The following is a 17,500-nucleotide window of genomic DNA, read 5'->3' on the forward strand; positions in this document are numbered from 1 at the left end:
ACAAAAAATGCAAATATATGCACCCTGTAGCCATGAATCATAATCAAATAAATAACCAACCAAGTAATAAAATCCAAAAAAAATAAGAAAGAAACAAATAAAGAGAGAAATCAAGAATATCAGGTAAAAGAGAAAAGCAAACCACCAATGAGATATGCAGAGGTGTCAGAAAAAAAAAAAAAACAAAAAAAAAAAAAAAAAAAAAAAATTTCAAAGCATCAGCTCCGAAATTCTACTCAAGAGATAATAACTGTATTTATTATGCAAGAGGATATTGCAGAAACGGAGAAAATTGCAGATTCAGACACAAAATGAATAATTATGATGAAGGAAGATCAAAAATATTATGGAAAAGTTGGATTTTTTAATGTCAGAAATTTCTGGAAATGAAAAAAAGAAAAAAAAGAACAACATACCAGAACAGGAAAGAGACATGGGAAAATCCTTATTACTACCAGTATTAAATGAAGGAGAACGAAAACAAGCAAACCATCATAGTGATGAATGCGCAGGGTTTAGTTACGAGTAACTCAAAAAGAAAATAGAGTACTTAGAAGAACTAACCCAAAATGAAAAGAAAATAGATATAATGAATATTAAGTGAAACCTGGTATTCCAAGAGACTGGGAAGGATGATCAATAAAAAGGGTTCCAAACTTATAGATCAGATAGAAAAAATAGGAATCAAGGAGGAACCGCAATATATGGGAAAGACAAAAAACAAGGAAAAAGGAAAATATGAGAAATATAGTAACTCAGAATGTGAACTAATAGCGGTAGAATTTGAATCTGAAAAATTGATGAACATAGTAATATATAGACCTCCTAATACTAAAGAGTTTGACTTAATAATTGAAAAAAATTGGATGATATATGTAGAAATCACACAAGGACTGGACTATTCTCCTATCTGGTGACTTCAACTTTCCTTTCGTAGAATGGAAAGAACGAATAGGAGATTGTGGTTGTACTTATACATATAAAAAAGAGAGTAATAGTAGTGCAGAAGATAGAGGCAATTTGAAAAGCTATTAGATATGCTACTAGAATACAACATTCACAAATAAATCACCTGCCAACAAGAAAGGAAAATACTTTAGACCTAGTATTTGTGAACGAGATGAATTATGTTAAAGAAATAATAGTTTATAATGCGAATATTTCAGACCATAATGTCATAGAATTAACAGTTCATTCCAAAGCAAGTGAAAATAGAGATAAGCAAGAAATGAAAAAGTGGGAAGGATATGGAAAATACAACTTCTACAGTAAAAATATAAAATGGTCAGAAATTAATGAAGAATTAAACAAAGATTGGGATAACATTTTCGTAAGTGATGACATAAGGGTAAATACGGAGATATTATATAAAATATTGGAGAAAATATGGAAAATATATACCGAAAAGAAGAAAAGTAAACATCATTCATGCATACCAAGAGACAGAAGGATCTTGTTCCAGAAAATCGAGTGGAAAAAAAGGTCTTGCCAAAAGAAAAAAAATGCATGGAAAGTTATAGAACTAAAAAGTAAGATAGAAAAGAAAATGCAGAACAAAAGATTATACAATCAAAAGAAAAATGAAAAACGGGACTTGGAAGAAAAACCCTATTAAATATCAGCAAAACCCCAAGCTATTATACTCATATGCGAAGAAGATGAATAAAAGAAGAATGAAATAGGCCCTCTGAGAATTGAAGGAGATTAACGAATGAAAATGAAAAAAAGGAAATTTGCAACATACTGGCAGAACGATATAAGAGAGAATTCACCCCTAGAATAGATAATGAAGATATAATGATATAGAGTAAGGATGAAAATAGTGAATAAATTTAGCTGACATAGATATTAATGAAGCTGATATTGTGCAGGCTATTAATGAAATTAAAAATGGAGCTTCTGCAGGGCCTGATGGAATTCCTGCTATTTTGTTAAAGAAAGTAGTTCATTCTATCGCAAAGCCACTTGCAATATTATTAGACCAAAGTGTAGATACAGGCAAGATTTTATGATGAGCACAAATTAGCAATATATTACCCCTACTTTCAAAAGTGGATCAAGACTAGAGGCAAGTAATTATAGGCCTGTGAGTCTAACATCTACATATTATGAAAGTGTATGAAAGGGTAATGAAGAAAAATATTATGAAACATTTAATAAAAAATAATTTGTTTAATAAGGACAACATGGTTTCGTACCCGGAAAAAGTACACAAACCCAACTGTTAGTCCACCGTGAGAAACATATTCAAAAATATGAAAAGCGGAAATGAAACAGATGTGGTTTATTTAGACTTTGCAAAAGCTTTTGATAAAGTAGACCATAATATATTAGACGAAGAAAATTAGAAAACACAATATCGTGGATAAAGTAGGAAGATGGTTAAAAGAAGTTTTTACACAACAGAAAAACAGATAGTTATTTGCAAACGACGAGAAATCGGATGAAGTCAAGGTAATATCCGGTGTGCCGCAAGGTACGTGTTAGCTGCAATACTGTTTGTTATTATGATTGAAGACATAGACAATAATGTGAAGGATTCGGTAGTGAGTAGTTCGCAGATGACACAAGAATAAGTAGAGAAATTACTTGTGATGAAGATAGGAACGCTCTACAAAGAGACCTTAAACAAAGCAAAGTATATGATTGGGCAGAGGTAAATAGGATGGTATTTAACTCTGATAAATGTTTGAATCAATAAATTATGGAGACAAGAGAAAGAAAGCTATATGCATATAAGGACCTAATAATGAGACCATCACAAATAAGGAAGCAGTTAAAGACCTTGGTGTGATGATGAAATAGAACATGTTATGCAATGATCAAATAGCAACTCTGTTGGCAAAAATGTAAAGCAAAAATGGAATGTGTTGTTACGGCACTTCAAAAACAAGAAAAGCTGAACACATGATTATGCTTTATAAAACAAATGTTCGTAATCCACTTGAATATTGCAATATGATATGGTACCCACACTATCAAAAGGATATTCCACAAATAGAGAGTGTACAAAGGTCCTTTACAGCTAGAATAGAAGAAGTTAAGGACCTAGACTACTGGAAAGACTACAATTCTTAAAATTATATAGTCTAGAAAGGAGAAGAGAACGCTACATGATAATTCAGGCATGGAAACAGATAGAAGAATAGCAGAAAATATCATGGAACTAAAAATATCAGAAAGAGCAAGCAGAGGTAGATTAATAGTGCCCAAAACTATACCAGGAAAAATAAGGAAAGCACACAGGACATTAATCCACTACGCACCAGCATCGATAATGCAGCGTCTATTCAATGCGTTTGCCAGCTCATCTGAGGAATATATCAGGAGTGAGCGTAGATGTGTTTAAGAATAAGCTCGACAAATATCTAAACTGCATCCAGACCATCCAAGATTGGAAGATGCAAAAATATACCGAAGATGTACTAGCAACTCTCTGGTAGACATTAGAGGTGCCTCACACTGAGGGACCTGGGCAACCCGAACAAGATGTAAGGTCTGTAGGTAAGGTCTCTCTCTCTCTCTCTCTCTCTCTCTCTCTCTCTCTCTCTCTCTCTCAAAGTATTCACTATTTACCCTAAAATAAAAATTCTCTCAGTTTAAAGTCTCAATAGTTTTGTTTTAGATTAGAAATTAATATAAAAAGACGCAAAAATGCCTCATATGAATGAACATTATATATAGATATATATATATATATATATATATATATATATATATTAGATAGAGAGAGAGAGAGAGAGAGAGACCAAGCACACCATCCATAGATACACCCACACACACAAACGAACACACCATGAAAACAAAAGAACGCTTAAGCAAACGAACGTCTAGACATCATTAACTGCAGTCTAGCCATTGGTCAGGAAACACAGAGAAATCACAGGTTTTAAGGCAGAAGAGATTACTGCCATTAACTGTAATGACATCAAACGACCATTACTGGATATCTATGCGCTTCACTTTCTAAGCACCCAGGAGGTAGTACAAGAAACATACGTTCGTTTTAGTGATCCTCTCTTGCTTGCACACAACATACACACACTAATACAAACACACACACACATACATATACATATATATATATATATATATATATATATATATATGTGTGTGCGTGTGTGTGCGTGTGTATACATATATATATATATATATATATATATATATATATATATATATATATATATATATATATATATCTATATATATGTGTGTGTGTGTGTGTGTGTGTTGTTCGTAATATATAGTATAGTAGTTGGTATGTGAAATAAAACAAGTACTGATATCAGTAAATATTCCACAACTCAAAAAGAAAAGTTGATAAGATTTCTAATGGGGAATAAACAACAAACGAAAGAGTGAAAACGGACAAACGAAAGAACAAAAAAGAGACAGAAGAGTCAGCATGAAGCAACTTCATTGCTCCATTCGCTTGACATCAATTCTTAAAAAAAAGAAAAGAAGAAGAAGAAAACTACACGGTATAAAACCTATATCTTTCCCTTCACTGTTTATGACAAAACACCCTCCAGCATCCTCCTTGATAATTACAATCCCACCACCCCCACCCCCGGCATACGAATGGGCCCCCTGTGCCAAGGTAACCCCCCCTACCCACAAATAACCAACCAATGCCGCCCGCCCCTCTCCAACCTAGAGCTTCCTTTTAACCTGTGCGAGGTTCTCACACCTTTGGTGATCGGTCATAATGATTCATTCACCTACATGAGGCTGAAAAAAAGACGGGATTGGATGAAAAAAAAAAAATAATAATAAATAAAAATAAAGCTCGCTCAAGGATTAATAACTAAAAAATATTCTCGCGCAATTTTGTTCTATTAGGACGAAATATAGAGTATACCGCCATAAATTTCCGAAAAGGAAATTTAAAATACAGCAAGTATGAAAAAAACAACATCGAATCTGGTTATTATTACCAATCAGGGGATGAACCCTATTCATATGGAAGAGGTCCTCAGGGTCATTGACTTGAAATTCAAGCTTCCAAAGAAGGCGGGGAGTGAATAGATTATTTACTAGAAAAAAATATAAATTAACAAATTTATAAGTCAAAAATGCAAATAAATTACTAAAATTAAATTGAAATTTGAAAAACCTTCAGCAAAGCGAAATACCATTAGTCAGCTAAAAAAGAAAGAAAAAAAAATAGAACTTAACCCCTAAAGCAGAAATCAGTAATGATATTTATAACCAACTCTAAATCGATGTCGACGGAGAGAATCTGATGCAGTTAAGTCTCTCTCTCTCTCGTTCGCAGACATGCATACTTGCGTACTAATAATAAAAAGTAAGATAATTTAACTTTGTTTTATACAAATACAGTTTTGTAGAACAAATAAGTCGAGATATATATAAAATTCTCTCTCTCTCTCTCTCTCTCTCTCTTTGATTCAACCAATTATCTCCTTCACTTACGCAATATATTTTGTCGTGATGTCTCCGACCTTGTTTGCTTCGCCAATTCACAAAGCCGATATAAAAGACTAATGTTGCCTTAATGTACCTCAATTAGATTCTGATTCTCCTTTGTCACAAATGTGTCATCAATTTTTTTTTCTTCTTCCTCTTTCGCTCCTACATTTGGCATTTCTCCATTTGTCAGAAAACACCGTAAAGTGCGTAAGAAGTGAAAAATAAATGTAGAGGGAAAAATAAATTAGCTACATTTTAATTATTCATTTTTCCACAATAATGGATTTATGAATAAAAATGGATTTATTTTAAATATTTATATTAAATTAGAAAGAGAGAGAGAGAGAGAGAGAGAGAGAGAGAGAGAGAGAGAGAGAGAGAGAGAGAGAGAGAGAGAGAATTTTATACCTAAGCTCAATTTTGTTCTACAAAACTGCATTTGTAAAAAATAAAATCATCCTACTTTTTTATTAATATTACGCTTGTCTGCAAACTAGCGAACGACAGAGAGAGAGAGAGAGAGAGAGAGAGAGAGAGAGAGAGAGAGAGAGAGAGAGAGAGAGTGAAATGCGTATAAGAATGGGCACGTGAGTGAAAAGAGACAATGGGTAAAAGATGGGCGGATCTCCGTAAAATAGATTTGATCTAATTCTTAAGATATGAATAAATGGGTTACACTTCCTGTCTTTACTATCAGTCACAGAGTAAAATTTAACATACTGAGAGAGAGAGAGAGAGAGAGAGAGAGAGAGAGAGAGAGAGAGATAATGGTTTCACTCCAGTTTAGGGAGGATTACCTCGTCGAGGCTCTCACTTGTTGATGGTATACATTCCGAAAGAGCAGTGAACTAAATATTCACGTATTTTGGCTCTCTCTCTCTCTCTCTCTCTCTCTCTAGTGGCAACCCTCTACAGCGGACTAATGACAAGGTACGCATGATGTGAGACATCGATCCTTGAACGTTGTGAGTTTTAAAATCACCAACATTTAAGAATTCGGTCATAAATAGGTTAAAATCTAGTTAAAATTTCTTAAGTAAGGCGACTTGACACCAGAAAGTTTTTCCCACACACACACACACAACACACACACAACTGCAGTTTATTTATGCCTTTTCCTGGATGTGCCCCTTGATAGCTACTATATGACCTGGTACAAACACACACACACACACACGCACACACACACACACACATATAATATATATATATATACTATATGTGTGTATGTATATATATATATTCATATATTTATATATATATATAGATATATTACATATATATGGTATAAACATAAATATATATATATATATATATATATATATATATATATACTATATATATATATATATATATATATATAATATATAGTATGTGTTTGGGTGTGTGTGTGTGTATATGTATATATATATAATCAATTTCCAGAAACGAGAAACGTAACGTAAGGGAAATTATCGGAATAATTTTGCTATGATGCAATCTTGCAATTATATACACAACTGACAATCTAAAATTCTGCAACATATGTCGGACATGCTTCAAGAAATAAATAAATAAATAAATAAATACATTAGAAAAATCATGAAATTCAGACAGTCACGATGCGCACCAACATCCAGAACTCATCCTGCAACGAAACAGTTATTCCTTGCGAGTGTGCAATGACATGACGACGAAGCCAAATCCCATTTGTAACTGAAATACCGAATCACTGTCATCACATAACGTAAAACCTCCTGTGACAACGGCGCTGGTTCCAAGTTACAAGGCGAACGCTACGTTACATGACGGGCGAAAAAGTGACAGAGAGAGAAAGAGAGAGAGAGGCTGGATGATGTTTGGCGCAGCAACGAAGAGATAGAGAGGGAGAGAGAATCGTGTGTGCTATGCAGCTAGTAGGAAAGAATGAGAGAGAGAGAGAGAGAGAGAGAGAGAGAGAGAGAGAGAGAGAGAGAGAGAGAAAATGTGCATGGCATTAAGTAAAGATGAGAGAGGGAGAGAGAGGGGGGGGGGGGCGGGTTTTGGGGTGTGATGCTGCAGGTAGGAGGAGGGACGAGTTATGTAAACGCGACGCCAGGTCAGGATGTCAGAATGACAATTAATAAACAGGCTGAGCTCCCCCTCTCAGAAGGTCGCGTGGAATGCTAACTCGACTCTCAGCTGGAATGACGGAAGAGGTCATGGATGAGGGGGAAGGGGGGGGAGGAGGTCGTGTATACCCCCACCTCATGGATTCTCCCCTTCCAGGTCGAAAGGTCTTTCATGTCCCCCCACCCCAACTCTCCCCCACTCCACAAAGCACGGGGTGAGGTCGCCGCTTTCTCATACAGTCATAAAGTTTATTATCGTCGTTATTATAGGATGTCAGGACTTCAGCTCAACAGGACTGTCATGGCTGCGTTATTTGTAATATTGGCTCAGGCTACGATTCTTTGAAATCTCTCTCTCTGTATATACGATACACACACACATTATATATATATATATATATATATATATATATATATATATATATACATAATATATATATATATATATATATATATATATATATAATTGTGTGTGTTGTGTGTGTGTGTGTGTGTGTGTGTGTGTGTGTGTAATTTACCACTCCTTATATATTCGAAATAAAAATGATATGCCAGCCTCATTCCAAACTCACTTTCTAACTTATCAATAGTATACTACCATCCTGTTTCTAATTCAGTCATTTTTGGGAGGGTGAGGGCTGGAATTTGTCCTTTTAACTCCCAAAATATTTGACAGAATTTAATCTGCCTTGATCTCCCCGTTCTTTCTTCAGTACCTGACCACCTCGGCTCTCTCAAGTTAATATTTTCACTTGAAAGCATTCACCGTACGTTATCGATATACATTTTTAGCCTGTGAATTATTCTTATATATTCAGACGTTTCCTGGATCATGTTAAGATATTGAACAAATTTCTCCCATTCCTTTTACATTTCCAAACAATCTATGTAAAAAAAAAAAGGGGGGGGGGGGCAGATCATTCACATCCAAAATCTTCCCTCGTATATTGTCAAAACATATTTTAGTTCCTCGTTGGACGAGTGAGTTGCGCGCTCGCCTACCGATTTGGTAGTCGGGAGTTCGATTACCCGTTCGGCCAACGTGGAATCAGAGGAATTTACTTCCGGTGATCAGAAATTCATTTAACGATATAATGTGGTTCGGATTCCTCAATAAGCTGTAGTTCCTTTTGCTAGGTAACCAATTGCTTCCCAGCCACTTAAAATATCGAATCCTACGGGCCTGTCCTAGGAGAGCTGTTTATCAGCTCAGTGTTCTGGTTAAATTAAGATATACTTAACTTCAAGCACATCCACGATTCCTGCTCATGCATTTCGAAGCTTACTATAAAATATCTTCCCATTAACCAGCCATTTCTGTCATTCATCACCACTATTACGCAAACAATTTACCGGCAACGTAAACATCAACATTAACAGCCTTGTAATTCAACGCTATACCAATATCCCGACAACTCACAACCGTCACTTTCACTGCCCTTCTATCAAATCCAGCTTAATTGTCCAACCACTCGTTAGATGACTGCGCTATCAACGCCAAATTGCATTCTCCACTGTTAGCGCATCTCCGACCACACGCCGCCTCTCGTGATCTCTCAACTTATTATCCATTTTCTTTGCGTTCACTGCCTTACTCAACAGCCAATTCTTTCCCCCCCCCCTAAAATTCCTAGTCGTATTATTTTCTTTATGAGCCTTTTATCAGTTTACTTTTCAACTCTCTCTCTCTCTCTCTCTCTCTCTCTCTCTCTCTCTCTCTCTCTCTCATTTTTGCTATCGATTTTAGTTTTCAAGATAAATTAATATTAAAATTACATGAATGCACATAGCTAGAAAGATGGATAGGTAGACAGACAGAGAGACAGACAGATAGGGAGATAGAAAGACTGACAGACAGAGACATAGATAGATAGATAGATAGATAGATAGATAGATAGATAGATAGATAGATAGAAAGATATGTAATATGAAGGAACGAAAGAGTAAAAATGCAAGAGGCAAACAACCAACGACAAACAAAAGAAAACAATCTAACAAGCACACAAAGCTCTCACTGATACATAAATCATTAAAAGGTCCTGTATTGAGAAAGATTATACACGATAAATACGGGATACACAAACGTAAAATTGAGAAAAATAGATAAATTAACCAAGAGTTTTTTTGCATCCTTCAAAGTAGCAGAGAAAATATGAGATTAAAAGATGGCTACCAAAGTAACCACGAAGTCAGTATCCAGTCACGCGCTTTCTGCAACATAACGCCGAGCTTCCGTATGCATCAAGGAAGGAGAGAGAGAGAGAGAGAGAGAGAGAGAGAGAGAGAGAGAGAGAGAGAAGAGAGAGAGAGAGAGAGAGAGAGAGGAGCATAAACAAAACCAGGAGAATTGGAGACCGAAGTAATATTAGTATAAGTTATAAAACGAAGTAGGGAAGATTTAACTTACGAGAAGTTGAAGAGAGAAAACAATTCTAAATTTAAAAAAAGAGGGAGGGGTGAGATGGACAGTATCATTTTCTATAGTCGAGAGAGAGAGAGAGAGAGAGAGAGAGAGAGAGAGAGAGAGAGAGAGAGAGAGAGAGAGAGAAAAAAAAAAATTTTCACGACCAGCAAATTAGTGCTATTAACTCAATGCAAAACAATCATTATAAGAACAGAGACACTTTGAAATCGAACATATTGTTTCCTAATTCTTCATCATCATTAAAAATCATTACATAATCATTCACTTGGAACGTTCTCAAAATTATCCCAAACAACAGCAATAATTGCAAACGAGGTTGCTTACCCTGTCGACGATGCAATCATCGAAAACATTATTTTAGGGAAAATGCACAAAATTATTCGCAGCACTGTTCAGGGGTAAATGCTGGTTAGAATGTTGATGACATTGCGACAACTTCTAAACATTCTTCTAGGTTCAGCAATTAGTGGGATGATCAAAAGACTCATAGATTACGTAAGTTTAAACCTGCTTTTCCGCATCTAATGAGTTGAGGTAATTTACGAGGTATCTTCATAATAATATATATATATATATCTATATATTATATATATATATATATATATATATATATATAGTATATATTATATATATATATACTATGATGTATATTATATATATATATATACATATATGTATATAATATGTATATATACATATATGTAATATATATATATGTATATATATGTATATATATATAGTATATAGTATATATAAACATATATTGTATACATAGTATATATATACATATATGTATATATATATATGTATATATATATATATATATATATATATATATATTATATATATATAGCTCACTATTCAATTTACTTTGAGCGTATAGTTCTTTACACCTTATTGTCAGATTCTAAATGATACACCAACATATTTTGTTATCAAATCACTTTCATCAATAACTGTCTTCATAATGACGTCTCTTCTATCCAATTACACTTCTTCAATAACCCTTCTCTATTCTTTTATTTGTCATATTCTTCTGTCTTCTTTCCGTTCCTAAGAATGCAATTTTCTTTTAAATTTTCTTGTGGCTGCAGAAACTCACTCGCCTTGCCTCATTCACCTGTCATAATCCAGGTATGATAAACGATCGAGACAAAACAAGAAACGGAAATATACTTTACTTCTAGGAAGCACTAATCTCAGCAAGCACCGATTTCAAAGCGAAAACAATTACGAAGGTTCGGTAAAGTATAAATTTTTCTCACTACTTTCACTCCTCCGACAGTATTGTACACACGGCGATTAAATGTATTATTTGTAAGTAGAGTAGAAAAACTTGTACGTGGAATTACGAGGAGTATCAAGGGTTAAGACAGGTTGTCAGTTAGGGTTTAAGTTAAAACAGGTTTGAAAGTTAGGATTATCATTGATAAAATTTCACTTAAATGTATAAATTTGTAACATGGATGCTAAGACATGAATTGTATACACACACACACACACACACACACACACACATATATATATATATATATATATATATATATATATATATATATATATATATACATATATATACATAAATGTGTATATATATAAATATATATATATATATATATAATATATATATATATATATATATATATGTATATATATAAATACATATACACAATTCACGTCTTAGCATCCATGTTACACATTCATACATTTAAGTGAAATGTTATAAATAATAATCCTAACTTTCAAACACGTGTGTGTGTTTGTGTATGAATATTACTTATGTACCGATGTATTAAGCAACCCACGACGTATTGACCGTCTTACCATCTCAATTCCCTGTCATTTTAAAAAGCATTTCATTAAATACATTCATTCATAACTTAACCTTTCCAATCCCCTATATTTCTAGCTGAAGAGAACTTGGGAATGAAATAAAGAAACTCCCACATACGTTGGGAGAAACAGCAGCCTTAACACAAGGCCCCCAACGGTAACATTAAACCTAACCAGCATCTTATTATAAGTATCCAGGAGAAATTCGAAGAAATTAGGAAGAATTGTGTGCAGTTGAGGCAACAGGCGAGGATGACTCCAATGCTTCTCACGACATTGGGGAGTCTTCCTGGTGTCTTTGCATTCCTCACTGTCTTTCAGGAAGGTTACATCAGGTGTACTTTGGTGCACAGGTAAATGAGGGACTTGAAGGTAGTCGAGGAAACTCTCTCTCTCTCTCTCTCTCTCTCTCTCTCAAAATGAAGTATTTATCCGTTGTCTGGTTGTGCTGGGAGCTCATGTGAATGTACAGTTTAAATAAATAAATAAACACATATATATATATATATATATATATATATATATATATATATATATGTGTGTAGTGTGTGTGTTGTTGTGTGGTGTGGTGTGTGGTGTGTGTGTGTGTGTGTGTAAATATATATATATACATATATATATATATATATATATATATATGTATGTATGTATACACGAAATACATCCATTCTTTCCCGCCTCAAGTTAACTTCTAATTAACATATATTACCAACTGGGAGACTTTTCCGTCTCCTTAACTGCTTGCGTGTTCAGGAAATTGAATTCGCACTTGACGGATACATACGAAAGAGACTAACAATAGATACTCGAGCAGGATATAAAAAAGAAAAATTTGCATAGACCGTCATGAGAGAGAGAGAGAGAGAGAGAGAGAGACTCCCACTTAAGGATTACCTCGTCGAGGGTCTATTATGGTTTTCAATTTGGACGTGATTGCAATTTAATTTTGAAGGACCACTTATCACTTACTCACTCCCTCTCTCTCTCTCTCTCTCTCTCTCTCTCTCTCTCTCTCTCTCTCTCTCTCCCAAATTCCTGCCACCAACAACAGTCGACTGATCAACACAGATATCTAAGTCACTACCTATTTCAAATAAGTGACGATGCACCTCACAGACAGAAATTCTATACCTACCTACACTAATCAAGATACAAAGAGTCCCGTGCTAACATGAAGCCAACTTAACATACAAGGAAAAATCACAACTGTATCACCAAGGACCACACCTTCCCCCCCCCCCCCCCCCGCCTTTCCCGCCCCCTTCCCACGGAAAGCAAACCCCCCACTGCTTGGAAAGTAACAGATGTCTGGAAGAGAGTGATGGAGAATAGGTGTCAAGGTTGCCCCCTTTTCGTCCGACTCGTTTCCTTTTAGAGTCAAGTCCTCCTCGTTCGCTGCTCGTTTCGAGACAGCCGCTCGTATTTCCCATTTACTTTATTCCCCCCATTCGCCATTCGTTCTACGTACGGGGAAGAGGTGGAAGAGGGGGACGGGATAATCGTTTTTTTTTTTTTTTTATGGTTATTTTTATGGTCTTGTGTGTGCGTGTTTGTCCGTGAGTGTCTTGTGCACGTGAGCGCATGTTCCTGTTGATGACAAGTCTCTTGAATCTATTCTATCATATCTACATATTTCTCTCTCTCTCTCTCTCTCTCTCTCTCTCTCTCTCTCTCTCTCTCTCTCTCTCCACCACCGGGTATCTATAGTATAATGTATTATGTATGTATGTATGTGTGTACTATGTATTAGATCTCCAAATTTATGTGAAACGTATCAACCATTTAAAAAAAATCAAAATTACTTGAAAAAAAACACCAGGAAAAAAGTTCAAAATTACTTGAAAAAAAAAACACCATTTAAAAAAAATTCAAAATTACTTGAAAAAAAAAACACCAGAATAAAAGATGCGTTCCTCATCGCAACCACACAGGTGTAATATTCTCCAGGAAACAAAAGAGCATATCAGATATATCTTGATCGTACGTGATTGGCGCGAAGAAAGAAGGGGGGAAAAAAATAAAAGGTTCGCAAACAATGCATCTCCCACAAAACAATGGACGCAACACTTTCACTAACAATGACACTGATACGACATCAATGAAGGAATCCCTCTTGCATTTCCGAACCTCCGACTTGGTGTCATGGCTGCCATCTCATTTTCCCCGAGAGTGGGAAAAAAAAAAAAAAAAAACAGGCAAAAATACCGCCCCAAAACCCTGTCGGTTTGACAAGACTGGTTCAGATACCCGGTGGAGAGGAGAGAGAGAGAGAGAGAGAGAGAGAGAGAGAGAGAGAGAGAGAGAGAGAGGTGATCTGTATTATATATTCAACTTTATAAATAATACTTTGTAATATTCCTTAAACACACACACACACACACACAAACAGAGAGAGAGAGAGAGAGAGAGAGAGAGAGAGAGAGAGAGAGAGAGAGAGAGAGACGGAAGAAATCTACACATTCATTTACCCCTACGAAGAGGTAAAAGCTAAAAAGAGACAGAGACAGAGCCAGACAGACAGCGAAGGCAAAACAAAACATTCCTTTCTCCTCCTCCTCATCCTCCTCTTCCTCCTCCAAGCAATTACTGGCCCCAAGAGCAACTACACAGGATACGCCGGCAAGGGCTCCTGTGCGCGCTGCAATACCTCCTCAGGTGTTCTTAATCAGTGACATGGCGTAAGCGGCCGACCGGAACATTATTATTAAGCCTAGCGCTCGATACCTTCTCGGGAAGTCCACGTTGGGATTCCAGAATAGATGTTGCAGTTGTTATTGTTGTTGTTCTCGGAGATATTATGATAACATAATTATAATGACAATTTTCATATAAAAATTCATAATTAATCTTTGTTAAATTATTTGTAATTTACAGTTCTAAAATGATTAATATACTACATTTCTAAAATTTCATACTTCATTTCTTAAAAATGATTTCATATTTTAATTTCTAAAATTCATATTTAAATTCAGCCATAATTTCGGATTACTTATTAAGAACAGTCCCAATCCAGGATGCTAAATTAATAATAATAATAATAATAATAATAATAATAATAATAATAATAATAATAATAATATAATAATAATAATAATAATAATAATAAAGGGAACTATTCTTTCTGAAGATGCACATCAGATGATGAGACACTGACGGAGATGTAACATCACTAGACAACCTTTTACGTGGTCTCGCCATTACATCACAATTTAATGTAAAAACAAAAGAAAGAATAAAATAAGTTTAAACTGTTAATTGAAAAATGTCCAAACAATTTTCTTTTTGCTGTGACAAAGAACTGGTCTGCAGTGTCACCTTTCTGAAGTTCACAGTCGCGGAGACATCTTCAAGCCACAGTGGCTGAGCATTACTGGACAGTTTTTTTTTTATTAATTATATTTACCTGTACTTGGTTCTTCTTCGAAATTCGTTTTGAAGTCACAATAAAAATAATAACAGAAATAGCATCCGCTGCATAAGATTAAATCTGGAAATTATAACACTTGTTACGGTTTCCTCCATTCTAAAATGACGTAAAATCATCAATCGTCTTCCTCTCACGAGCCACAGGACGTTGACAAAAGGCAAATAGTTTTTAAATAATATTCCTGATAATTATTGAATTTATTATATATTATTATTATCATCGCCTTCAATGCCTTGCGACGCAAAGGGCCTCTTAGAACTCCCCCACGCAAGTCTCCACTGTGCTTTATCTTCTACAAATCTCCACTCATCTCCAGTCTCCATCCATCAATATAATGGCTTTGTTAACAATGTTCTTCGTTTGTGAGTTTCATTGTTCTGAAGACAATGAAATAAAGTTTAAACAATCCTTTGATTTTTTTTTAAATATCTCGTTTCGTTTTCAATCTTTTCTTTCTTTTTCTCCTAAATTTTGGTCAAAGATTCCTTACATTCAGTATTCCTTTGTTACTTCTGACAAAAACTGAATTCTCTCTCTCTTCTCTCTCTCTCTCTCTCTCTCTCTCTCTCTCTCTCATAAGCCTCAAGAAAAATTTTTTCTCCCTCTCTTCCAGGCCCCCAACCCTAGAAACTCTCTCTCTCTCTCTCTCTCTCTCTCTCCCCCCCCAAAATGTCACCTGTCTCAGAAACACTCCAACTACCTCCCCCAATCCTACCGTCCTCAAAAAATAGCTCTCGCTCTCTCTCTCTCTCTCTCTCTCTCTCTCTCTCTCTCTCTCTCCAGCCTCAGAAAGAGAGCTACCGTATAACGTATATGATCACTGCAGTCGTTACATCCTTCCGAGGGTGAAAATAATTACCGCACTGCATGAGGAGTTCAAGGCGAGTCATCTGGAAGCTCTCGAGCTCAAAAGGGCAATGCAATCTGCCAAATTTGGCACGAGGAAAAAATCTCTCTCTCTCTCTCTCTCTCTCTCTCTCTCTCTCTCTCTCTCTCTCTCTCTGCTATTATAAGGGGAATGCGACTAATATTTCTCTCCCTTTTCTCTCTATCTTCCCTATTATGAGGGGGTTGTGCCTAATCTCTCTCTCTCTCTCTCTCTCTCTCTCTCTCTCTCTCTCTCTCTCTCTCTCAAATCTTAATCTTCCTCGCAATAACTTATTAAGGATTTGCTGTTAATGAGTATAAGATAATAATAATAATAAGTAATCCATTAAAACAACAATAATGACTGACTGGTTAATAATAATAATAATAATAATAATAATAATAATAATAATAATAATAATAATAATAAATAATAATAATAATAATAATAATAATAATTCCAAAATTATGATTATGGAAATTCCTGGCATTGGCAACCCGACGAATCCTTCACAAAGCCACTAAGGATTCTAATATCCGCAGGATGTCGTGCATCCTAAATCCTTCTCTTTTTCCTTTTTAATCGGATACAGGAAATCTGCATAAGTTACCCAATGTTAATTCAGATTTTTATGTGCACGCACCAAAACCTCTTACGTTAATAGACACATGTTTAAGTTCTCGTATCATTCAAGGTTTCTCAGTCGCATGCGATCTCTCTCTCTCTCTCTCTCTCTCTCTCTCTCTCTCTCTCCCTCAAGAGCAGACACACACACATTATATATTATATATATATATATATATATATATATATATATATGTTATGTATATATGTATATGGATATTTACATGGATATATACGTACATATATAAATATGTATAGTATATATATATATATATATATATATATATATATATATATATATATTTTAAATGTGTGTATCCTTTCTGTAATATATACGGATACGCAAATACAAACATATATAATATACAGCATATATGTAACGCAAATACAAACATATATATAATATACAACATATATACACATATATACATCTAAATACATATATTATACATATAGTACATACATACATACATACATACTACTACACGTAAACTACCCATTCCGGACAAGGCTCAACAAAAAGTGCGTACACGATTCCTTATCCATTAAAGGAAATATCAGGTGACTGTCGGCTATGGAGTTACCGGGTAACATCGACCAGAGGAAGGATCAAAATTCTCTCTCTGGTAAAACTTGAAGGATTAGGACTAGAAACAGGTAGGTCCTCCTCGATGGAGCATTCTTCTTGATTTGAAATTAGGACATGCACATACATAAAAACATACATATACATATACATATACACGAAAGCGCTTGTAAACTGGTCTTTAATTTTTCACCTTTCATGTGGCTATTTACGT

At 34.9% G+C, this 17,500-nt stretch overlaps 1 protein-coding gene across 1 annotated transcript in view; it reads right to left on the reverse strand.

The window, feature by feature from the left end:
• The window catches only part of LOC135204110 (mucin-2-like), a 164,540-nt gene that overhangs the window by 39,300 nt on the left and 107,740 nt on the right, over positions 1–17,500 (reverse strand).

This window comes from Macrobrachium nipponense, chromosome 44 (assembly GCF_015104395.2).
Source record: "Macrobrachium nipponense isolate FS-2020 chromosome 44, ASM1510439v2, whole genome shotgun sequence".
Lineage (NCBI taxonomy): Eukaryota > Metazoa > Arthropoda > Malacostraca > Decapoda > Palaemonidae > Macrobrachium > Macrobrachium nipponense.